Source organism: Aquarana catesbeiana, linkage group LG04 (genome assembly GCF_042186555.1).
Source record: "Aquarana catesbeiana isolate 2022-GZ linkage group LG04, ASM4218655v1, whole genome shotgun sequence".
In the NCBI taxonomy this organism is placed as follows: Eukaryota; Metazoa; Chordata; class Amphibia; order Anura; family Ranidae; genus Aquarana; species Aquarana catesbeiana.
In genome coordinates this window covers 20,737,388-20,762,548 of record NC_133327.1, presented here as the reverse complement: position 1 = coordinate 20,762,548, position 25,161 = coordinate 20,737,388, and the positions used below count along the sequence as shown (strand labels likewise).

At 43.5% G+C, this 25,161-nt stretch overlaps 1 protein-coding gene across 4 annotated transcripts in view; it reads left to right on the top strand.

Moving 5' to 3' along the window:
• Positions 1-25,161, top strand: part of LOC141139089 (alpha-1,4-N-acetylglucosaminyltransferase-like) — an 82,417-nt gene that overhangs the window by 13,255 nt on the left and 44,001 nt on the right. The window contains exon 1 of one of the 4 annotated variants that reach the window (XM_073624897.1): positions 4,290-4,572. The exons of the other annotated variants lie outside the window; for them this stretch is intronic. The gene's annotated coding sequence lies outside the window, so the exon portion shown is untranslated. Of the gene's footprint in view, positions 1-4,289; positions 4,573-25,161 lie in introns of those variants that run through there. 4 annotated transcript variants of the gene reach the window in all.

Sequence of the window (25,161 nt, the reverse complement as noted above, 5' to 3'; positions counted from 1 at the left end):
GGAAGTCAATGTAGGAAGTCGGGATCCGCCAGCTGCCTGGACTGATGGCAGTCTCAGCCTCTCAGCGAGCCACTGAAAAGCTAAGATTGCCTCTCCCTACCACTCCACAGCTCAGCGCTTCGGTGAGCGGGGAGGAGCAGAGCAGAAGAGATGCTGACTGACAGGCAGCAGCTCTCCGCTTGGGGAGGTGAGAGTACCAAGCCATCGGCAATGTTCGGTGGCTCAAGGCTCAGTGAAGAGGCAGCGGGGGATAGATGCAGCATCAGTCTGATGCTGCATCCACCTAGGTAAGTATGATTAGGCAAAAAAAAAACTATACTTCTCTTTTAAAGAGGGATTCCAGATTCTGATAAGCAATGATGTCACTACTATTCCCATCCCTTCCCTTATTGTGTTGAGGAAAGCTTGGGGAGATGTCATTGGGCTAGGGGCATCATCTGGTTAGGGTTGTTGGGTTTTTTGTTTCAGTGGGCATCAGGCATCTTGATTAATGTAGTTGTACATTGTGGGACTTTTGTTTAATGTAAGGAGCATTTTTACCACTGACCCACCAACGCATGGAGCATTCTTTCCCCTGACCACCAATGTAAGGAGCATTCTTTCCCCTGACCACCAATGTAAGTAGCATTCCTTCCCCTGAGCACCAATGTAAGTAGTATTCTACCCACTGACCATAAATGTAAAGGACATTCTTTGCACTGAATACCAATGCAAGCGGCATTCTTCCCACTGACCACCAATGTAAGGAACATTCTTCCCACTGACCACCAATGTAAGGAGTATTCTTCTCACAGATCACAGATATAAGGAGCATTCTTCCCACTGGCCACCAAAGTATGGAGCATTCTTCCCACTGATCACCAATATAAGGGACATTCTTCCCACGGATCACCAATGTAGGAGCATTTTTCCCACTGACCACCAATGTAAGGGTCATTCTTCCCACAGATCACCAATGTAAGGGACATTCTTCTCACTGATCACCAATGTAAGCTTCATTCTTCCCACTGTTTACCAATGTACAGTGCCTTGAAAAAGTATTCATAACCCTTGAATTTTTTCACATTTTGTCATGTTACAACCAAAAACATAAATGTATTTTATTGGGATTTTATGTGATAGACCAACACAAAGTGGCACATAATTGTGAAGTAGCAGGAAAATTATAAATTGTTTTCAATTTTTTTTACAAATAAACATGTGAAAAGTGTGGCGTGCATTTTTATTTAGCCCCTGGTCTGATACCCCTAACTAAAATCTAGTGGAACCAATTGCCTTCAGAAGTCACCTAATTAGTAAATAGGGTGAGTAATTTAATCTCAGTATAAATACAGCTGTTCTGTAAAGCCCTCAGAGGTTTGTTATAGAATCTTAGTGAACAAACAGCATCATGAAGGCCAAGGAACACATCAGACAGGTCAGAGATAAAGTTGTGGAGAAGTTTTAAGCAGGATTAGGTTATAGAAAAATATGCCAAGCTTTGAACATGTCTGTATGTGTTAGAATGGCCCAGTCAAAGTCCAGACCTAAATCCAATTGAGAATCTGTGGCAAGACTTGAAAATTGCTGTTCACAGATGCTCTCCATCCAATCTGACAGAGCTTGAGCTATTTTGCAAAGAAGAATGGGCAAAAATGTCACTTTCTAGATGTGCAAAGCTGGTACAGACATCCCCAAAAAGACTTGCAGCGGTAATTGCAGTGAAAGGTGGTTCTACAAAGTATTGACTGAATACAAATGCACGCCACACTTTTCACATATTTATTTGTAAAAAATGTTTAAAACCATGTATCATTTTCCTTCCTCTTCACAATTATGTGCCACTTTATGTTGGTCTATCACATAAAATACATTTACGTTTTTGGTTGTAACATGACAAAATGTGGAAAATGTCAAGGTGTATGAATACTTTTTCAAGGCACCGTAAAGGACATTCTTCCCACTGGCCACCAATGTAAAGAGCATTCTTCCCACTGACCACCAATATAAGGGACATTCTTCCCACTGATCACCAAAGGATCATTCTTCCCATTGACTAACCAATGTAAGGATTATTCTTTTCCATTCCTTCATAATGCTAAAGTCTGCACTAGAGCAAGAGGTGAGTGGAGTTAAAATACCTGGCTGACCATTCTTCCAGAAGCGCATTTGTGAGGTCAGGCACTGATGTTGGACAAGAAGGCCTGGCTCACAGTCTCTGCTCTAATTCATCCCAAAGGTCTTCTATCAGGCTGAGGTCAGGACTCTGTGCAAACCAGTCAAGTTCCGCTCATCCATTTATAGACCTTGCTTTGTGGACTGGTGCACAGTCATGTTGGAACAGGAAGGGACCATCCCCAAAATGTTCCCACAAAGTTGGGAGCATGAAATTGTCCAAAATGTCTTGGTATGCTGTCGCCTTAAGAGTTCTCTTCACTGGAACAAAGGGGCCAAGCCCAACCCCTGAAAGACAACCCCACACCATAATCCTTCCTCCACCAAATGATTTGGACCAGTGCACAAAGCAAGGTCCATAAAGACATGGATGTGCAAGTTGGGGGTGGAGGAACTTGACTGATTTGCACAAAGTCCTGACCTTAAGCCGATAGAACACCTTTGGGATGAATTAGAGCTGAGACTGTGAGCCAGGCCATCTTGTCCAACATCAGTGCCTGACCTCACAAAATGCGCTTCAGGAAGAATGGTCAAACAAAACATTACCATAGACACACTCCTAAACCTTGTGGACAGCCTTCCCAGAAGTGTTGAAGCTGTTATAGCTGCAAAGGGTGGGCCAACTCAATATTGAACCCTACGGACTAAGACTGGGATGCCATTAAAGTTTATGTGCGTGCAAAGGCAGGCATCCTAATACTTTTGGTAATATAATGTGTGTGTATACTGTGTATGTATATATATATATATATATATATATATATATATATATATATATATATATATATATATATACATTTTCGAGAAGAGGGTTATTTTTTTTTTTTTAAACAAATATTTAATTTGATGTTCCCACGTTTAAAAATTCTTGTGTTTCCTAGAAATAAGTAGTCTGTAGCCCCGAGGCTACCAGTAGATGTTTTCATGGTACTTTTGTTATATATTAACAGGTTACTCATTAGTCAGAAAAGATTTGTATCTTGCCATAGTTTACCATTTTCTCTAGGGATTAGGTGAGTCCGCAATCCCTCTTCTCCTTAGAGCCTGAACTTGTGTTTTCTTTTTAAAAACTATTTTATTTTGTTTACTGAACTTTATTATGTTCTTTTTGGCCTTTGGTCATAGATAGGCAACTGGTACTAGTGCTAGAAGCTATTGAACTTTGAAAATGTATTTTATGGTGTATCTGGATTTCGCAAAAGCATTTGACACAGTTCCCCATAAAAGTTTACTGTACAAAATAAGGTCAGTTGGCATGGACCATAGGGTGAGTACAGAGGCGTTGCTAGGGGGGTGCGGGGGGTGCGGCCCGCACTGGGTGACACCCGCTAGAGGGGTGACACCCTCCTGACGGTGTGGAAAGCACTGTTTTTTTTAAATCAGCTGACCCGATCATCACCCCGCACTCCGCAGCCTGTGTGAAACACACACCTCCAGCGCCGTGGCGGCGCTTGGTATGTCAGTGTGTGAGCGTGCTGCGTGTCCTCCTTCTTCCTCCTCCTACTGAGCCAGCCTGAGCCTGTCACATCTCATCTCTCACACTGCACTGCAGAGTGAGAGATTACATCACTGACTGTCTTACACACACACTATCTCCACCCGGGCGGCGCGCTGCCCTCCGCTCTTCTCTCCAGACCCCAGCCAGCTGCTGCCAGATTCGGAACAGGAGGGGGGGGGGTGTGTGGAGGGGGTTGTTGTGTCCTGGTATCCTCCACTGGCCCGAGCTCAAGGGGTGAGGTGAGGCCGACGCCGAGGGGGGTAGGGTGGTTGCCATGGTACCGACACGCCACCAAAGAGCTGGTGTGGGAGGACTCTCACTGTCTGGCGCCCTGGCTGACCTGTGCTGTGTGCAAGTATGATAAGGAAGGGGGGGGGTGCAAGGTGGTCTGCTAGACACAGCTATAGTTAATATATATATATAGTGTAATATAGCTGGTCCAGACGCCCCCCCCCCACCAGCTCACTCAGCTACTGTGCCTATTAATATCTAATATAATATATCTGTGTCCAGCAGCACCCCCCCCCCCTTATCAGACAGACACTCACTATATTATATTAGCTGACTGGGCCACCCCCACCCTGAGCTGGTCTGATGATGATGGGGGGGGGTGCTGCTGGACACAGATATATTATATTAGATATAGGCACAGTAGCTGAGTGACACACCCACCCACCCTGACTGAGCTGGTCTCATGGGGGGGGGGGGTGCTGTGTCCACAGTCACCAGGTACTGAGCGGAGCCGCCCTAAGCTGGTCTGATAAGGGGGGGTGTCTACAGATCACAGCACAGGTGTAGACAGACAGTGACCCACACCCACATCAGATCCATCCAGCAAGCAACACGCCGTGTCAGCAGATTACAGCATCTTCCCTGAGGTCATCAGATCCGGTCCAGCAAGCAACACGCCGTGTCAGCAGGTCAGTTCCAAAATGCAAATCAAATCATCAATGCCAATGATGCCATTATCTGCTGTCCCCGGGGACAGACCCAAACCAGAGATCACCACACAGTGGATCGGATTTGTCCCTGGTGACAGCAGATAATGAAAAGTGTGGGGGCAAAGCTGCGATGACATCACTCATCATGTTGGAGCCCTCGGTTAGGCCCCTTTCACACTGGGGCGGTGGGGGGGTGACACCATGTTATACCGCACCAGGTGACACAAACCCTAGTGACGCCACTGGGTGAGTACATGGATTGAAAACTGGCTACAAGGGCGAGTTCCGAGGGTGATGATAAATGGGGAGTACTCAGAATGGTCAGGGGTGGGTAGTGGGGTTCCCCAGGGGTCTGTGCTGGGACCAATCCTATTTAATTTGTTCATAAACGACCTGGAGGATGGGGTAAACAGTTCAATCTCTGTATTTGCAGACGATACTAAGCTAAGCAGGGCAATAACTTCTCCGCAGGATGTGGAAAACTTGCAAAAAGATCTGAACAAATTAATGGGGTGGGCAACTACATGGCAAATGAGGTTCAATGTAGAAAAATGTAAAATAATGCATTTGGGTGGCAAAAATATGAATGCAATCTATACACTGGGGGGGAGAACCTCTGGGGGAATCTAGGATGGAAAAGGACCTGGGGGTCCTAGTAGATGATAGGCTCAGCAATGCCAAGCTGCTGCTAACAAAGCAAACAGAATATTGGCATGCATTAAAAAGGGGATCAACTCCAGAGATAAAACAATAATTCTCCCACTCTACAAGACTCTGGTCCGGCCACACCTGGAGTATGCTGTCCAGTTCTGGGCACCAGTCCTCAGGAGGGATGTACTGGAAATGGAGCAAAAACAAAGAAGGGCAACAAAGCTAATAAAGGGTCTGGAGGATCTTAGTTATGAGGAAAGGTTGCGAGCACTGAACTTATTCTCTCTGGAGAAGAGACGCTTGAGAGGGGATATGATTTCAATATCAATATCAACAAATACCGCACTGGTGACCCCACAATAGAAATAAAACTTTTTCGCAGAAGAGAGTTTAACAAGACTCATGGCCACTCATTAAAATTAGAAGAAAAGAGGTTTAACCATAAACTACGTAGAGGGTTCTTTACTGTAAGAGCGGCAAGGATGTGGAATTCCCTTCCACAGGTGGTGGTCTCAGCGGGGAGCATCGATAGCTTCAAGAACCTATTAGATAAGCACCTGAATGACTGCAACATACAGGGATATACAATGTAATACTGACACATAATCACACATAGGTTGGACTTGATGGACTTGTGTCTTTTTTCTTGTTAAATATATTTATTGAGTTTTCACAGAAGAAGAAATAAAATGATACAATACATGGACACATATCAATCATCAGAAGATCTTTGCAGTATGATAAAAAAGATAAATAAATAAGTTAATAAAATAAAGTAATTTTAGAGATATCTTACAACCATATTTACTATACACTAGTTGGGATTCTAGATGTAAGATTAGAGAAATAAATCAAGTTATTAGACTAAGTATCCATAGGAATATTTTAGGAAATAATAAAAGAAAAGGAGAGGGAGGAGAGATAAAGATGGAAAGAAAGAAAGAAGAGAGAAAAAAAAAAGAGAGTTTCCCAGGATGATGATCCAGCTCTCATTAGGTATACAAATATAATATATATTTCAGTAATAATATGATATATATCTTAGTGTGGTAACAACAGAGATTGGTCAAAATCTGTAGGGAGGTAGTTTTTAACCCATGGTTGCCAAATTTTGCGAAATTTATTTATTTTATTTTCTTCAATAGCTGTCATCTTGGCGTATAAAAGTGCTCTGTTCATTTTGTGTTTAGCTTCAGCAAGAATTAGATTTTGGGACTTCCACGCCTTGGCAATCGTTTGTTTAGCTGCAGTGCTAAGTTGGATAAACAATTGGAATGGAGTATGGGTGAGTATTGTGGGTTTAAGGTTTAGGAGTGCCGTTGCAGGATCTGGAGGAATCGTGATTTCCAGGGCTTTAGAAGCCATAAGAAATATATTCTTCCAGAATTCTTCAACTACGGGGCATTGCCACCATATGTGAAAATGTGTTCCTGCTGTGTCACATCCTCTAAAGCAATTAGGTGAATATGTGGGGACAAATTTAGCTATTCTAGCTGGTACAAGGTACCAGCATGCTAGAACCTTGTAATTAGTTTCTACAGCAAAACAATTTGGAGAGGAAGTTTTGGTTGCTGACCATATATTCGACCAATCTTGTTTATTAAACACTCGATTCATATCTTGTGCCCATTTAGTTGTGTATGAGGGTAGAAACTCACTAGATATCATATTAAGTTGGAAATATAATATTGAGATAAGTCCTCTAATGTGTGGATCACTTATACAAATCCGCTCAAATTGAGTCATTTGATTAAGAGTTGAGCCTGTACTAAGAAGTGGTTCATAAAAATTTTTAATTTGTAAATATCGAAATATTTCAGTTTTAGGTAACCCAAAGGTTTCACATAGTACAGGAAATGTATAAATAGCTTTAGTCGAGGAAAGATTGTATAAACGAGTCAGGTTCGTAGAGGTCCATGCAGAGAATGATTTTGGGAATTTCCAGGCAGGATAAAAGGCTGGATTATTAAGAAATGAAAGCAAGGGATTATGTGTTGATTGAAGATTATGTGCAAATTTACATCTATCCCATACTGCTAGGGTCTGTTTCGTGATAGGATTAGAAAGATGTATTCTATCAGCAGGACAGAGCCAAAACATATTTGCCACTGAGATAGGGTCACTTTCCACTGATTCAATAGCTACCCATAGGGGAGCTTCTACAGAAGTATGATACTTGGGTATAAGTGCTAGCTGTGCAGTGTAGAAATAGGAGGAAAAGTTGGGCAATCCCAAACCACCACTCAATTTATTAAGGTAAAGCGTAGATTTAGGTATACAAGGTTTGGTGGTACCCCAAATGAAGGACATAACTCTACCTTGAGTAAGTCTAAGAAAGTAAGATGGTAAAGAAATAGGGAGTACCCTAAATAAATATAAGAATTTCAGCAGGATTGACATCTTTACTGCATTAACCTCCCTGGCGGTATGATTATTTCAGATTTTAGGTGCTGAAAGCGGTACCATTATTTTGCACAGAAATTTGGCGTTTTATATTGTAGGCCTGTAATTCTTAGGAATAGTTCACTTAAATCTGTCCAAACAAGAGTCTAGTAGACATCCCGGGTATGATAAAGTTTGAAAAACGAAATAAAAAATTATAATATAATAAATAACTATAAATAATTAAAACACATAATAATATAATAATAATAAAAATTATATAATAATGTAATCAAATCAAAAACACTGAAATTTGCTCAGTTCCAGAATTTTAGCTTTTATTACTTTTAGTGTTTGATGACGGATCTCCCCACAAATCACTATCGCTCAATTCTGCAAGTGATTATAATTTATTATCGCTTTTTTCTAGCTGGTCTAAAACCACTTTTGATGTAAAGAGACAGTTTTGGTTGCTATGGACAATCTCCAGTTTCCAGGCAGAAAGAACAGTTTTATATATATAAAACTGCATGCAGGACACTGGGCAGACCACTAGGGACAAAGGGGATGTGTAGTTATTTGATACAGTACTGTAATCTGTAAGATTACAGTATGCTGTATCTATACTGTGTGTTTCACTTTTGAATTTACCGCCGAACTCCGTCCCCGTGCGTCGCAACGCTCGCAGGGAACGGAGCTCGGCACTGTGAATCGAGCGAGACACAGCGGCTCGCCGATCACAGCGGGGAGACATCGCAGGAACCAGGGGACAAGGTAAGTAAACTCTTCCTGGATCCTGCGATGCAAGCCCGAGTCTGGCTCGGGGATACCGCTTTTGGTATGTAAAATCCACCCCGAGCCAGACTCGGGAATACCGCCAGGGGGGTTAATCCTTCCCAACCATGACAATGATAGAAGAGCCCATTGTTTCAGGAAGCCGGAAGTTTGTTTAAGGAGGGGTAAGTAATTTGCCGCAAAAAGGTCTTTAAGAGAGATTGTGAGTTTTATTCCTAGGTATGGAAGCAGCTTTGGAACCCAAGTAAAGGGTAAGGAAGTTTGTGCCTGCTGAAGTTCTAATTGAGATAAGGAAATATTTAATGCATTTGATTTTGTTGGATTAACATGTAGTCCTGATATTTGGGCAAAATTATCTAGTGTTTTTAGTAGATTAGGGGTGGATATATGGGGATAAGACAAAAATATGAGAATGTCATCCGCAAAGAGACATAGTTTATGGTGATAACCACCTAGTTCGATACCTTTAATGTCAGGATTGGTTCTAATAAGGTGTGCCAGGGGTTCTATTATTAGGGCAAAAAGTAGAGGGGAAAGAGGGCATCCTTGTCTAGTGCCTCTTTTGATATCAATGATTGTTGACTTATAGCCTGCATATTTGATATATGCTCTAGGATTATTGTATAAGGATGAGACCCAGGTTAAAAAATTGTTTCCAAATCCCCATTTACCAAGGACATATTCCATATAAGGCCACGTAACCGAATCGAATGCTTTCCTTATGTCTAAGGATACAAGGCAAGCTGGGATTCGTCTAGTTTTAGCCGCATTAATAAGTAAGAGTGCTCTACTGATATTATCTTCAGCTTGGCGTTTAGGCATCAAGCCTGTTTGGTCTTTATGGATTAGTAGGCCAATAATGTTATTCAGTCTAGTACCCAAAATTTTAGCAATTAATTTTATATCGAGATTTAGGAGGGATATAGGACGATAATTAGTCCAGGAGGTGGAGTCAGAATGTGGTTTGGGGATCATTGTTATTATAGAGGTGAGAGTCTCTGTTCTAAATGAGTTACCTTTAAGGATCGAATTGAAGGCTTTAGTTAAGACAGGTGTTAAGATTGATGCAAATTGTCTATAATATGTTGCCGAAAATCCATCTGGGCCTGGTCTTTTACGTAATTTTAAAGATTTTATTGCGTTAAGGACTTCAGTATCTGTAATTGGACATTCAAGAAGATCTTTCTGTTGTTGATCAAGGTTAGGAAGCGTGATATTGGAGAACAGTGTGTCTGCTTTAGTTTTATCAAAATTTGAGGCAGAAGAAAATAGTTTAGATAACTTAGAGCGAAAAATTTCAAGTATTTTCACTGGGTTACTAGTGTAAGATTCCCGGGATACTTTCAATCTGATGTATGTATATGTTGTAAATTTTTTTAAATTCTGGCCATAGGTGTATCAGGTTTATTTGCCCTGCGATATTGAACATGCTGGCGTTTACTTATAAGTTTATCTGCGGTATCAGTAAGAAAAAGATCTAGATCCAGGCGGGCTTTTTCTACTTTGGTACTGTTGGTAGCATTCGGGGAGGTTTGAAAAGTTTGATGACAGTCATTAAAGGTAGATTCAAGTTTTGCAAACAACAGTTTGCGTTGTCTTTTAAGGTTAGTTGCTTGTTGTATCAGTCTACCCCTAATGACTACCTTGTGCGCCTTCCATAATGTAATAGCAGAGGCATCGTCTGTATCATTGGATTTTAGGTAATCAGAAAGTGCTTTTTCAATCTCAACACGATGAGAAGGGTGGGTCAGAATTGAATCGTTTATACACCAAGTGGTATCGTGTGATCTAGGAATTGTGGAAGCAATGGTAATGAATACTGCGCAGTGGTCTGTCCATGGAAAAGGAATGATTTTGGATGATATGATTTCTGGTAGCATACTTGACGGGATTAGAATATGATCTATTCGTGAAAAAGAGTTATGCGGATAAGAATAATGAGTGAAGCACCTACTAATAGGGTTCATCTCTCGCCAAGTATCTACCAGGCTATGAGTGGTGAGTAGATGTTGAAAAGTTAGGTTTATTGAGTTTTTGGTAGGTCCAGGGGGAGATTTATCTAAGAACGGAAAAATAGTAGCATTAGAATCCCCACAAATAACAACAGTACCAAACTTATGTACTTCTATAAGTTGAAAAAGGTGGGATAAGAAAGCAGTTGGGCGTTTGTTAGGGGCATAATAAGACACAATAGTAATAGGATTATCAGAAATAAATCCTGTTAGGAGAACATATCGTCCTTCAGGGTCTGTTATTTTGGATACAAGGTTAAACGGAGTGGAACGGTGAAAACCAATGAGAGTTCCGCACTGTTTAACCGTAGCTGAAGCAGTATAGAATTGTGGATATGATGATGAAAGAAATTTGGGATAAACTTTGTCAGTAAAATGCGTTTCCTGCAAACATATAATATTAGCTTTTTTCATAGCAAAAGAGCGTAAAGCCTTGGTTCGCTTATGTGGAGTATTAAACCCCTGTACATTTAATGACAAGATATTTATAGGAGCCATAAAACAACGAATGCGAATATTATAGCATAACAAGCAGAGTACTCACCGAGAGCCAGGATCACCAACCCGAGAGTCAGGAGGGAACAGCAAAGATTAAAGAAAGAAGCAATAGAATAGAAAAAGAAATTGTGTCTTTTTTCAACCTCACCTACTATGAACTATGAACTACATAAAGGTTTGTGGTCATCACTCCAGATGTTTTCCCAGTACCTGCTGCAATGATAAAAAACATTGATCCTGCCAATAAGGTATGGTTATCGTTTGCTATAATATATATGATCCTTGTAACATGTTGTGTTATTCTAAATAAATTAAAAATTCTAGGCTTTAAAACAAACCTGTGTAATGAGTGAGTGCAGGGTCTATGGTAAGTTTGGAATCTAGTGTTGAGATACAGTGGGGACGGAAAGTATTCAGACCCCCTTAAATTTTTCACTCTTTGTTAAGCCCCATACACACGATAGGACTTTGTACAAACTTTCCTGTGGATTTTTGTACAAAGGGCGTTGGCCATAAGTTTTATTGCATACAGACGGCAGGACTTTTCCAGCCAACTTTTACCATATGACGTGGTTTTTCAGCTCTTTACCACCACCCTTTGGTCAACTTCTGTATTGTTGTCTGATATTGTGTAAATCTCGCCACTTTTATCGGCAAGATTGACACCCTGCGAGGCGGGTTCACACTGGTGCAGAGATCTGACTTGGATCCCCGCCAATGACAGGCACTGTGTTTGGTATGAATCTTGAGGGGGAGCTCCACGCCAAATTTGAAATAAAAAAACAGCATGGGTTCCCCTCCAGGGGCATACCAGGCCCTTAGGTCTGGTATGGATCTTAAGGGGAACCCCTACGCTGAAAAAACAGCGTGGGGGTCCCCCCCAAAAAAATCCATACCAGACCCTTATCCGAGCACGCAGCCTGGCTGGTCAGGAAATGAGGTGGGGATGAGCGAGCGCCCCCCCTCCTGAGCTGTACCAGGCCGCATGCCCTCAACATGGGGGGTGGGTTCTTTGAGCCCTGCAGACCCCCCCAAAGCACCTTGTCCCCATGTTGATGAGGACAAGGGCCTTTTCTTGACAACCGGGGTCTGCAGGCGGGGGGCTTATCGGAATCCAGGAGCCCCCTTTAAGAAGGAGGCCCCCAGATCCCAGCCCCCCACCCTATATGAATGAGTATGGGGTACATCGAACCCCTACACATTCACCTAGGGAAAAAAGTGTCAATAAAAAAACACACTACACAGGTTTTTGAAGTAATTTATTAGGCAGCTCCGGGGGTCTTCTTCCGATTCCGGGGGTCTTCTTCCGACTTTGGGGGTCTTCTTCCGACTTCGAGGGTCTCTCCGGCGCCTTCTCCCGATGTCCGGTTCTGCTCCGCTCTCTCTGGCCTCTTCTCCAGATGTCCGGTTCTTCTGCTGGGCTCCTCCGCTATCTTCTGCCTCTCTTTTGCTAGTGGTGGCCAGGACTTCTGCGTCATCTTCTTCCCTCTTCTTTTCTTCCGATGTTGACACAACGCTCTCTCTCGATGTAATGTTGCGTAAGCGCTTCGTAATGACTTATATAGGCATGGGGTGGATTCACCGGGTGATGTCATCCGATGACCATGCCCCCTTATGACATCACAGTCCCAGCATGCCCGGGACTGTGACGTCATAAGGGGGCGGGGTCACCGCCTATATAAGTCATTGCGGAGCAATCAGAACCGGACACCGGGAGAAGATGCCGGAGAGACCCCCGAAGTCGGAAGAAGACCCCCGGAGTCGCCTAATAAATTACTTTAAAAACCTGTGTAGTGTGTTTTTTTATTGACACTTTTTTCCCTAGGTGAATGGGTAGGGGTAAGATGTACCCCATACTCATTCACATAGGGTGGGGGGCCGGGACCTGGGGGCCCCCTTCTTAAAGGGGCTTCCGGATTCCGATAAGCCCTCCGCCCGCAGACCCCAACAACCAACGGCCAGGGTTGTCGGGAAGAGGCCCTTTTCCTCATAAACATGGGGACAAGGTGTTTGGGGTGGGGGGGCCGCAGGGCGCCCCCCAAAGCACCCACGTTGAGGGCATGCGGCCTGGTACAGCTCAGGAGGGGGGGGCGCTCGCTCGTCCCCACCCCCTTTCCTGACCGGCCGGGCTGCGTGCTCGGATAAGGGTCTGGTATGGATTTTGGGGGGACCCCCACGCCGTTTTTTCAGCGTAGGGGGTTCCCCTTAAAATCCATACCAGACCTAAGTGCCTGGTATGCTCCCAGAGGGGAATTCCCTCTCACGCTCGCCGCAGTAGGAAAATGTGTTTTTCCTATTGCAGCCAGCACGAGATGTACAGTACCCTGTCGCCGAGAACCAGTGCGTTCGGATCACGTTGAAAACATTCTCGCGGGCAGGTACAGTAGTTTGTACAAAAGTCCGACGGCTTTGTGTACACATAATCGGACTTTGCTCCATCGGACATTTGTTGCCGGAAAGTTTTTCCTTTTGCACAGCCAACAAAAGTCTGATGAAAACAGAAAAAGTTTGTCCGATGGAGCGTATACACGGTGGGATGTTGCTCCAAAACAGCTAATTTGCATGTTTGTTGTCAAAAAGTCCGATTGTGTGTACAAGCCTTTATATTGCAGCCATTTGCTAAAATCATTTAAGTTAATTTTTTTCCTCATTAATGTACACACAGCACCCCATATTGACAGAAAAACACAGAACTGTTGACATTTTTGCAGATTTATTAAAAAAAGAAAAACTGAAATATCACATGGTCCTAATGCAGCGTACACACGGTCGGACTTTTCAACCGGAGTTGTCCGACGGACCAAATCCGGTGGACAATCCGATTGCGTGTGGGCTTCACCGGACCTTCAGCGGACTTTTCCAGTCACAAATATGATGGACCTTAGATTTGGAACATGCTTCAAATCTTTACGTCGTAACTCCGCCGGACCCAGAAATCCGCTCGTCTGTATGCTAGTCTGACGGACAAAAAACAACGCTAGGGCAGCTATTGGCTACTGGCTATCAACTTCCTTATTTTAGTCCGGTGTACGTCATCACCTACGAATCCGTTGGACTTTGGTGTGATCGTGTGTAGGCAAGTCCTTCGTTAAAAAGTCCGTCAGAAGTCTGTCAAAAGTCCGTCGAAAGTCCGCTGGAAAATCTGTCGGACCAGTCCGGTCGAAAAGTCCGCCCGTGTGTACACGGCATAAGTATTCAGACCCTTTGCTGTGGCACTCATATATCATTAACGAAAGACGTTTGGGACGACCAGAACCCTTCCTAGAGCTGGCCGTCCGGCCAAACTGAGCTATCGGGGGGAGAAGAGCCTTGGTGAGAGAGATAAAGAAGAACCCAAAGATCACTGTGGCTGAGCTCCAGAGATGCAGTCGGGAGATGGGAGAAAGTTGTAGAAAGTCAACCATCACTGCAGCCCTCCACCAGTCGGGGCACTATGGCCCGACGGAAGCCTCTCCTCAGTGCAAGACACATGAAAGCCCGCATGGAGTTTGCTAAAAAACACCTGAAGGACTCCAAGATGGTGAGAAATAAGGTTCTCTGGTCTGATGAGACCAAGATAGAACTTTTTGGCCTTAATTCTAAGCGGTATGTGCGTAGAAAACCAGGCACTGCTCATCACCTGTCCAATACAGTCCCAATAGTGAAGCATGGTGGTGGCAGCATCATGCCGTGGGGGTGTTTTTCAGCTGCAGAGACAGGACAACTGGTTGCAGTCGAGGGAAAGATGAATGCGGTCAAGTACAGGGATATCCTGGACGAAAACCTTCTCCAGAGTGCTCAAGACCTCAGACTGGGCCGGAGGTTTACCTTCCAACAAGACAATGACCCTAAGCACACAGCTAAAATAACGAAGGAGTGGCTTCACAACAACTCCGTGACTGTTCTTGAATGGCCCAGCCAGAGCCCTGACTTAAACCCAATTGAGCATCTCTGGAGAGACCTAAAAATGGCTGTCCACCAACGTTTACCATCCAACCTGACAGAACTGGAGAGGATCTGCAAGGAGGAATGGCAGAGGATCCCCAAATCCAGGTGTGAAAAACTTGTTGCATCTTTCCCAAAAAGACTCATGGCTGTATTAGATCAAAAGGGTGCTTCTACTAAATACTGAGCAAAGGGTCTGAATACTTAGGACCATGTGATATTTCAGTTTTTCTTTTTTAATAAATCTGCAAAAATGTCAACAATTCTGTGTTTTTCTGTCAATATTGGGTGCTGTGTGTACATTAATGAGGGAAAAAATGAACTTAAATGATTTTAGCAAATGGCTGCAATATAACACAGAGTGAAAAATTTAAGGGGGTCTGAATACTTTCCGTCCCCACTGTACATTTTAGATAAAACACATGAATGTTATTTATTATTAATTAGTGATCAGCTAAATTGCCCTGGCCTCCATTCGGCAGGGGTTCTCTGATCTTTAAAGAAGTTTGGATGCCAAACACTGACTCCATTGAAATGAACGGCAACCAAATCTGTCAAATGAAAAGTGACCATTTTCTGGGCTGACATGCAAAGGGATGAAAAAATATCATGCATGCTTTTTTTTTTTTTTCTTCTTTCAAGAAGCTGGCAAAGAATGTCTTTTGCAATCAATTGAAAAGGTTTAATTTTTTGATTTCGCACATGCTACAGCAAGAATAAAAAAAAATGACATAGTGTCCCGCTTCAAAAGGCACACTAGACCCTTTGAGTCCGGTATGGACTTTAAAGGGGTACCTCACACCAAAAAATAGGTCTGGTACAGATTTTAAAGGCGGGTGCTCTAAGAAAAAGAAAAAATTAATGCGGCCCCTCTAAAAACTCATACCAGACCCTTTATACAAGAGGAAGGGAGATAGGGGTATGAGCATTTGCCCCTCCCCACCCCAAACCATATCTGGCCACATGCCCTCAACATGGGGAAGTCCCCATGTTGATTAGGACTAGGTCCCCTTTCCCACAACCCTGACTGGTGGTTGTGGAGTATTTCGGGGGCTTATTAGGATCAGCAACCCTCCCCCCTTTATACAATAAGGGAGTTCCCAGGTACTGCCCCCCCCACGTGAATGCGTATGGGGTACATAGTACCCTTATTCATTCACCAAAAAAAGAGTTTTAGCTTAGAAATAAAGACACAAATGTTTGACAAATCCTTTATCTTAAAAAAAGTCCAAAAAATGTCCATCGATGATAATGCCCACTGTCATGACAAAAAAAAATAATGGATGACCAGCCATACACAAATGATTTCGGGCAATGATCCTACCTGAATGACAGCTCCCCATAATCAGATGTATAAAGGAAGGGACAGGGATAGTGGTGACATCATTGCCCAAATGCCATATTTGACCAATGATATGGCTGAAATATGGCATGTGTCCATGTTTAGGCAATGATGTAAGGCTTTCCCTGCTGCACCCATTTAAATGAGTAATTGGTAAGGATGCAGCAGCTGCAAGCAACCTGGAAGCAACCACTTCCATCCTCACTGAGCACCTTAAATATTCAGCATTTGGATGAATGATTCAAAAGTGATCTAAATACAGTATATTGTGGCCAATTAAGCAAAACATTTTGTGTAGGTAAACAGAGACACCATTATGCCTTATGTCTCCTGATATATATATTTTTTAACTAACAGAGGAAAACTTGACAAAAAAATTGGTCAGGATCTTTTCAGAGACTGGACTGGCATCAGCCCTCTAGCTTAAAATGGGTCACAGGAGTGCAGAATGAACTGCATTTCTGTGATCCATAGGGGAAGTACAGCCTAACAAGCTTTGGCTATACTTCTCTTTTAAGCACATTTTGCTTTTGTTTATTGTGCTAATAAGAAACCGTGCCTGTATTTGCACTAAAACTTGATGAGAGCCCATTCTTTTGTTTTTGCTAACAATAAAGTTTTGCTGGCAATAAATATTTTTAGTTTATATATTTGGTGTGGTGGCTAACTGAACAAAGGAGAACCCGAGCATGGTACACAGTCAATAAGCAATATCAGGAACAAGCAAAAAGGTCAAGGTGGGTGGTGAACAAGCATAGTCAGATATATAAACTGAAGTCAGTGAATGGAGACACAGAAGCATCAGAAAAAACATGGCCTAGGGATGGGAAAGGGATATAATGCTCAAGCGATAGGTGTTGGTCTAAAACATGAGCTTGATTAACAGGCTAGATTGGGGCTTATCTCGTAATTGCTATATAAAGAAGTAGGTGCTTTCTGGCAATCTCCCAGGCCCAGTCCTTAAAAAAAGCATGCTGTAGCATAAAACAAGAGCACAAGTGCAAACAGAACCACAAGTATCAGAACTATAGTATTTTACTGAAGATCTCCTGCTTCACATGGGCTGTCCAATCAGATCCGCCAGTCAGTTTTTTAGATGGACCTGATCGGACCCTCCTGTGTCTTCTATGGAGCGGTGGATGTCAGCGGACACATGTCCTCTGGCACCCGCTGCTATCGGACCCAATCTTGTCCATCAAAAACAGACAGCTGGTGGTCCTATTTCCTTCCTTCCAGCGGATCGGATGGCATCAGGAAAAATAATAAATCCGCGCAATGGTGATAGGTACAAATGTGGTTCAGAACTGCTGCCTCCACAGATGCAGTCACCACCAGAGTGGAAAATGCTGAGATAGAGAGAAATTTGATGTGGGTGCGGCGCTGTTCTGGTGATATGGCAATGTATTGTGACAATGTTATTACTTGCTGTTGTCACCTCTGGTGAAAGTGAAAAAAAACTGAATTCCTAAAAGACTTAATCCCAAAAAAAGGGGTTTTACACCCAACGTAGTTTTACATAAAAAATATAAAAATAATATATATTCTTCTAGAAGTGGTTGGCCCCATGCAACTCACATCTACCACGTGATCCTAGTATACAATCATATCAAAGATGCCCATAAAGTCATATTGTGCATTACTAAAGTGCATAAGAAAAAAAGTGCTGAAGTGAAATATTGGGGGTGAGGGGGATGGGGGAGGGAAAGGGGAATGGGAGAGGAGAGGGAAAGGGGAATGGGAGAGGAGAGGGAAAGGGACCCGGGGGGGAGAAAATTCAGTTGATGGTAAAGTGACTTGTGTTCAGAACAACAAGTGTTGGTTAGAGAAACAATATTGTTTTAAATAGTCTTATTAAGTGCACAAATGGTGCTGTGCATGAAAAGGTTGTTCCTCTTGATAAAACAATATTGTTCAAATCAATCTTCTTATTCCAGTGTTCCTTATTGACAGTGCTGTTTATTCGTGCTCCTACTGTGCAAACACTCACCGGATACTATCACCCCTACAGGGGTATTGCACTGTCACAGTTTTGCCACTGTGTAGCAGTTCCTGGCAATTCCGGATTGTGTTTTTAATATCGTTCAACATGAAAAAGAAGGGGTGCCCATAGCGTAAAAACATTTAAAAACTTTATTCCAAAAGTAAACAGAATGGTACTCACATTGTGAAAATTCAAGTAAAGCATGAAAGATCTAAGTTTGAACCGTCAAAAGATCCTATACTCGTTTGTTTGGAGATGACGCAAGACGTTGGTCAGGCCATGCCCTACGCGTTTCGTCATTGGAAGTCTACAGGAGCGTCCAATGACAAAATGCGTAGGACGTGGCCTGACCAACGTCTTGCATCTTTTCCAAACAAACGAGTATAGGATCTTTGATCTTGACTATATTAAAAAACATGATCCGAAATTACCAGGAACTTCTACACAGTGGCAAAAACTGTGACAGCGCAATACCCCTGTAGGGGTGATAGTATCCGGTGAGTGTTTGCACAGTAGGAGCACGAATAAACGGCACTGTCATTAAGGAATAGGGATGAGCCGAACACCCCCCTGTTCGGTTCGCACCAGAACATGCAAACAGGAAAAAAATTCGTTCGAACACGCGAACACCGTTAAAGTCTATGGGACACGAACATGAATAATCAAAAGTGCTAATTTTAAAGGCTAATATGCAAGTTATTGTCAATAAAAGTGTTTGGGGACCTGGGTCCTGCCCCAGGGGACATGGATCAATGCAAAAAAAAGTTTTAAAAACGGCCGTTTTTTCAGGAGCAGTGATTTTAATAATGCTTAAAGTCAAACAATAAAAGTGTAATATCCCTTTAAATTTCATACCTGGGGGGTGTCTATAGTATGCCTGTAAAGGGGCGCATGTTTCCCGTGTTTAGAACAGTCTGACAGCAAAATGACATTTTGAAGGAAAAAACTCATTTAAAACTACCGCGGCTATTGCATTGCCGACAATACACATAGAAGTTCATTGATAAAAACGGTATGGGAATTCCCCACAGGGCAACCCCGAACCAAAATTAAAAAAAAAAAATGATGTGGGAGTCCCCCTAAATTCCATACAAGGCCCTTCAGGTCTGGTATGGATATTAAGGGGAACCCCAGCCAAAATTTAAAAAAAAAATTGACGTGGGGTTCCCCCTAAATTCCATACCAGACCCTTCAGGTCTGGTATGGATTTTAAGGGGAACCCCGCGCCAAAAAAAAAAAAAAAAAAACGGCGTGGGGTCCCCCTAAAAATCCATACCAGACCCTTATCCGAGCACGCAACCTGGCAGGCCGCAGGAAAAGAGGGGGGGACGAGAGTGCGGCCCCCCCCCCCCTCCTGAACCGTACCAGGCCACATGCCCTCAACATTGGGAGGGTGCTTTGGGGTAGCCCCCCAAAGCACCTTGTCCCCATGTTGATGAAGACAAGGGCCTCATCCCCACAACCGTGGCCGGTGGTTGTGGGGGTCTGCGGGCGGGGGGCTTATCGGAATCTGGAAGCCCCCTTTACCAAGGGGACCCCCAGATCCCGGCCCCCCCCCTGTGTGAAATGGTAAGGGGTTACTTACCCCTACCATTTCACTAAAAAACTGTCAAAAATGTTAAAAATGACAAGAGACAGTTTTTGACAATTCCTTTATTTAAATGCTTCTTCTTTCTTCCTTCATCTTCTTCTTCTTCTGGTTCTTCTGGCTCTTCTGGTTCTTCCTCCGGCGTTCTCGTCCAGCATCTCCTCCGCGGCGTCTTCTATCTTCTTCTCCTCGGGCCGCTCCGCACCCATGGCATGAGGGGGGAGGCTCCCGCTCTTCTCTTCATCTTCTTCTTCATCTTCATCTTCATCTTCTTCTTCTTCTTCTTCTTCTCTTCTTCATCTCTTCTTCCTTCTTCATTTCTTCTGCGGGCCGCTCCGCATCCATGCATGGAGGGAGGCTCCCGCTGTGTGACGGCGTCTCTTCGTCTGACGGTTCTTAAATAACGGGGGGCGGGGCCACCCGGTGACCCCGCCCCCCTCTGACGCACGGGACATGACGGGACTTCCCTGTGGCATTCCCCGTGACGTCACAGGGAAGTCCCGTCAATTCACCGTGCGTCAGAGGGGGGCGGGGTCACCGGATGGCCCCGCCCCCCGTTATTTAAGAACCGTCAGACGAAGAGACGCCGTCACACAGCGGGAGCCTCCCTCCATGCATGGATGCGGAGCGGCCCGCAGAAGAAATGAAGAAGGAAGAAGAGATGAAGAAGAGAAGAAGAAGAAGAAGAAGAAGAAGAAGATGAAGAAGAAGATGAAGATGAAGAAGAAGATGAAGAGAAGAGCGGGAGCCTCCCCCCTCATGCCATGGGTGCGGAGCGGCCCGAGGAGAAGAAGATAGAAGACGCCGCGGAGGAGATGCTGGACGAGAACGCCGGAGGAAGAACCAGAAGAGCCAGAAGAACCAGAAGAAGAAGAAGATGAAGGAAGAAAGAAGAAGCATTTAAATAAAGGAATTGTCAAAAACTGTCTCTTGTCATTTTTAACATTTTTGACAGTTTTTTAGTGAAATGGTAGGGGTAAGTAACCCCTTACCATTTCACACAGGGGGGGGGGCCGGGATCTGGGGGTCCCCTTGGTAAAGGGGGCTTCCAGATTCCGATAAGCCCCCCGCCCGCAGACCCCCACAACCACCGGCCACGGTTGTGGGGATGAGGCCCTTGTCTTCATCAACATGGGGACAAGGTGTTTTGGGGGGCTACCCCAAAGCACCCTCCCAATGTTGAGGGCATGTGGCCTGGTACGGTTCAGGAGGGGGGGGGGGGCCGCACTCTCGTCCCCCCCTCTTTTCCTGCGGCCTGCCAGGTTGCGTGCTCGGATAAGGGTCTGGTATGGATTTTTAGGGGGACCCCACGCCGTTTTTTTTTTTTTTTTTTGGCGCGGGGTTCCCCTTAAAATCCATACCAGACCTGAAGGGTCTGGTATGGAATTTAGGGGGAACCCCACGTCAATTTTTTTTTTAAATTTTGGCTGGGGTTCCCCTTAATATCCATACCAGACCCGAAGGGCCTTGTATGGAATTTAGGGGGACCCCCACATCATTTTTTTTTTTTATTTTGGTTCGGGGTTGCCCTGTGGGGAATTCCCATGCCGTTTTTATCAATGAACTTCTATGTGTATTGTCGGCAATGCAATAGCCGCGGGTAGTTTTAAATGAGTTTTTTCCTTCCAAATGTCATTTTGCTGTCAGACTGTTCTAAACACAGGAAACATGCGCCCCTTTACAGGCATACTATAGACACCCCCCAGGTACGAAATTTAAAGGGATATTACACTTTTATTGTTTGACTTTAAGCATTAATAAAATCACTGCTCCTGAAAAAACGTCCGTTTTTAAAACTTTTTTTTGCATTGATCCATGTCCCCTGGGGCAGGACCCGGGTCCCCAAACACTTTTTATGACAATAACTTGCATATAAGCCTTTAAAATTAGCACTTTTGATTTCTCCCATAGACTTTTAAAGGGTGTTCCGCGGCATTCGAATTTGCCGCGAACACCCCAAATTGTTCGCTGTTCGGCGAACTTGCGAACAGCCAATGTTCGAGTAGAACATGAGTTCGACTCGAACTCGAAGCTCATCCCTATTAAGGAACACTGGAATAAGAAGATTGATTTGAACAATATTGTCTTATCAAGAGGAACAACCTTTTCAAGCACAGCACCATTGTGCACTTAATAAGACTATTTAAAACAATATTGTTTCTCTAACCAACACTTGTTGTTCTGAGCAAAAGTCACTTTACCATCAACTGAATTTTCTCCCCCCGGTCCCTTCCCCCCCCCCCAATATTTCACTTCAGCACTTTTTTTCTTATGCACTTTAGTAATGCACAATATGACTTTATGGGCATCTTTGATATGATTGTATACTAGGATCACTTGGTAGATGTGAGTTGCATGGGGCCAACCACTTCTAGAAGAATATATATTATTTTTATATTTTTTTATGTAAAACTACTTTGGGTGTAAAACCCCTTTTTTGGGGATTAAGTCTTTTAGGAATTCAGTTTTTTTTCTCTTTCACCAGAGGTGACAACAGCAAGTAATCACATTGTCACAATACATTGCCATATCACCAGAACAGCGCCGCACCCACATCCAATTTCTCTCTATCAGGTGGAAACAGACAGGCAGTTCATTTCAATCCGATTGCCTCATAGAGGAGAGCGGAACTGTGTCCGTGGAACTGTCATCCGCCTGCTCAGCGGGAATCAGCGGAGAGATCCCCGCTGAGCAAGCTGATTCTTCTTAGTGGGGGTGCCCATGTGAAAGGGGTCAAGAGTCTTGTTAAAAGGAGTGAGACTGCAACAGTCTTTGAAACATGATAGAAATAATGAAAACCAGAGCTTTGATGTGCTAAGAGCCAAACACTGTTCCAGACCTAGCCATTTTCCCATCCTCCTCTACTATTTTTTACAGTGCCTTGAAAAAGTATTCATACCATTTGAAATTTTTCACATTTTGTCAGGTTACTACCAAAAGCGTAAATGTATTTTATTTTGCGATTTTACGTAATAGCCAATAAGGATGAGCTCTGGCGTGTTCGCACACTCCACGTGCAGAGCCCGCCAGGAAGTCGGCACGGTGCTGCGCTAATCACAGGCAGTGAGACATTTTCCCGGTGTGCGGCTGCAGAGATCAGGAAATGTCTCACTGCCTGTGATTAGCGCAGCGCCATGCCGACTTCCTGGCGGGCTCTGCACGTGGAGTGTGCGAACACCCTGGAGCTCATCCTTAATAGCCAACACAAAGTGGCATATAATTATGAAGTGGAATTATGAAGTGGAAGAAAATGATAAATGGTTTTCAAAATGTTTTACAAATAAATATATGAAAAGTGTGGCATGCATTTGTATGGCGCCCCCCCGAGTCAATACTTTGTAGAACCACCTTTCTCTGCAATTACAGCTGCAAGTCTTTTTGGGGATGTCTCTACAAGCTTTGCACATCTAGAGAATGACATTTGTGCCCATTCTTCTTTGCAAAATAGCTCAAGTTCTGTCAGATTGGATGGAGAGCGTCTGTGAACAGCAATTTTCAAGTCTCGCCACAGATTCTTAATTGGATCCAGTTCTGGACATTGATTGGGCCATTCTAACACATGAATATGCTTTGATCTAAACCATTCCATTGTAGCTCTGGCTGTATGTTTAGGGTCGTTGTCCTGCTGGAAGGTGAATCTCAACCCCAGTCTCAAGTCTATTACAGACTGTAACAGGTTTTCTTCTAAAATCTTCCCATCAACTCTGACCAGCTTCCCTGTCTCTGCTGAAGAAAAGCATCCTCACAACATGATGCTGCCACCACCATGTTTCACTGTGGGGATGGTGTGTTCAGGTTAATGTGCATTGATAGTTTTCTGCCACACATAGGGTTTTGCTTTTAGGCCAAAAAGTTCAATTTTGGTCTCATCTGACAGAGCACCTTCTTCCACATGTTTGCTGTGTCCCCCAAATGGCTTCCCGCAAACTGCAAACAGGACTTCTTATGGCTTTCTTTCAACAATGGCTTTCTTCTTGCCACTCTTCCATAAAGGCCACATTTGTGCAGTGCATGACTAATAGTTGTCCTGTGGACAGATTCTCCCACAATCTCTGCAGCTCCTCCAGAGTTACCATGGGCCTCTTGGCTGCTTCTCTGATTAATGCTCTCCTTGCTCAGCTTGTCAGTTTAGGTGGACGGTCATGTCTTGGTAGGTTTGAAGTTGTGCCATACTCTTTCTATCGTCACAGCTTGGGATATTTTTTTATAACCTAACCCTGCTTTAAACTTCTCCACAACGTTATCCCTGACCTTTCTGGTGTGTTCCTTGGCCTTTGTGATGCTGTTTGTTCACTAAGGTTCTCTAGTAAACCTCTGAGGGCTTCACATAACCGCTGTATTTATACTGAGATTAAATTACACACAGGTAGGACTCTATTTACCAATTAGGAAACTTCTGAAGGCAATTGGTTCCATTAGATTTTAGTTAGAGGTATCAGAGTGAAAGGGGGCTGAATATAAATGCACACCACATTTTTCAGATATTTATTTGTAAAAAAAAATTGAAAACCATTTTTCATTTTCCTTCCACTTCACAATTATATGCCACTTTGTGTTGGTCTATCACACAAAATCCCAGTAAAATACATTTACGTTTTTGGCTGTAAAATGACAAAATGTGTAAAATTTCAAGGAGTATGAATACTTTTTCAAGGCACTGTATGTTCCTATTTTTATACACAATGTAGAGATTGCAACTTTTTCATTTCTGTATTTTTTCTTAGTAAGGCCATCCCTGCCCTGGTAAAGCAAAAAAGGAGGGCGGGGATGGCAAAGCTGTAAGTGAAATATTTACAAGCGGTGATAACCCCTGAATTAAAGACAAGGCCGCATTTTTTTCCACGGGCACAGACATGTACCAATGGAATTATCTTCCTATAGCTCTACATTAATAACAAAGATATTCAACTCAAACCAAATGAAGCTCCTGATCTAGAGGATGTGGATGTCAAAGTAAAAGGTCTTCTATCCAGCTTACTTTCTTGTGGCGATTGCATGGAGGTCAGGCAAATCAAAGCTCCACATGAGTATTTAATGATTCCAAAGAAGATATCATTCCCTTGCCCGCTAAAAGATGAAGATTTTTATGAGAATGTACCAGCTTGTTTTGCTTAATCACTTCAATACCGGGCACTTTCACCCCCTTCCTGCCCAGGCCAATTTTCATCTTTCAGCGCTGTCACACTTTGAATGACAATTGCACGGTCATGCAACACTATACCCAAACAAAATCATTTTATACATTTTTCTTAGTTTCTGCTATAAAACTTAGAATTTTTTTCTTTTTCACTGATGTGCGATGATGTGGCAGCACTGATGGGCACCACTGATGGGCACTGATTGGCACTGATGGGGTTGCACTGATGTACAGGGCACTGATGATCAGTGCAAAGGA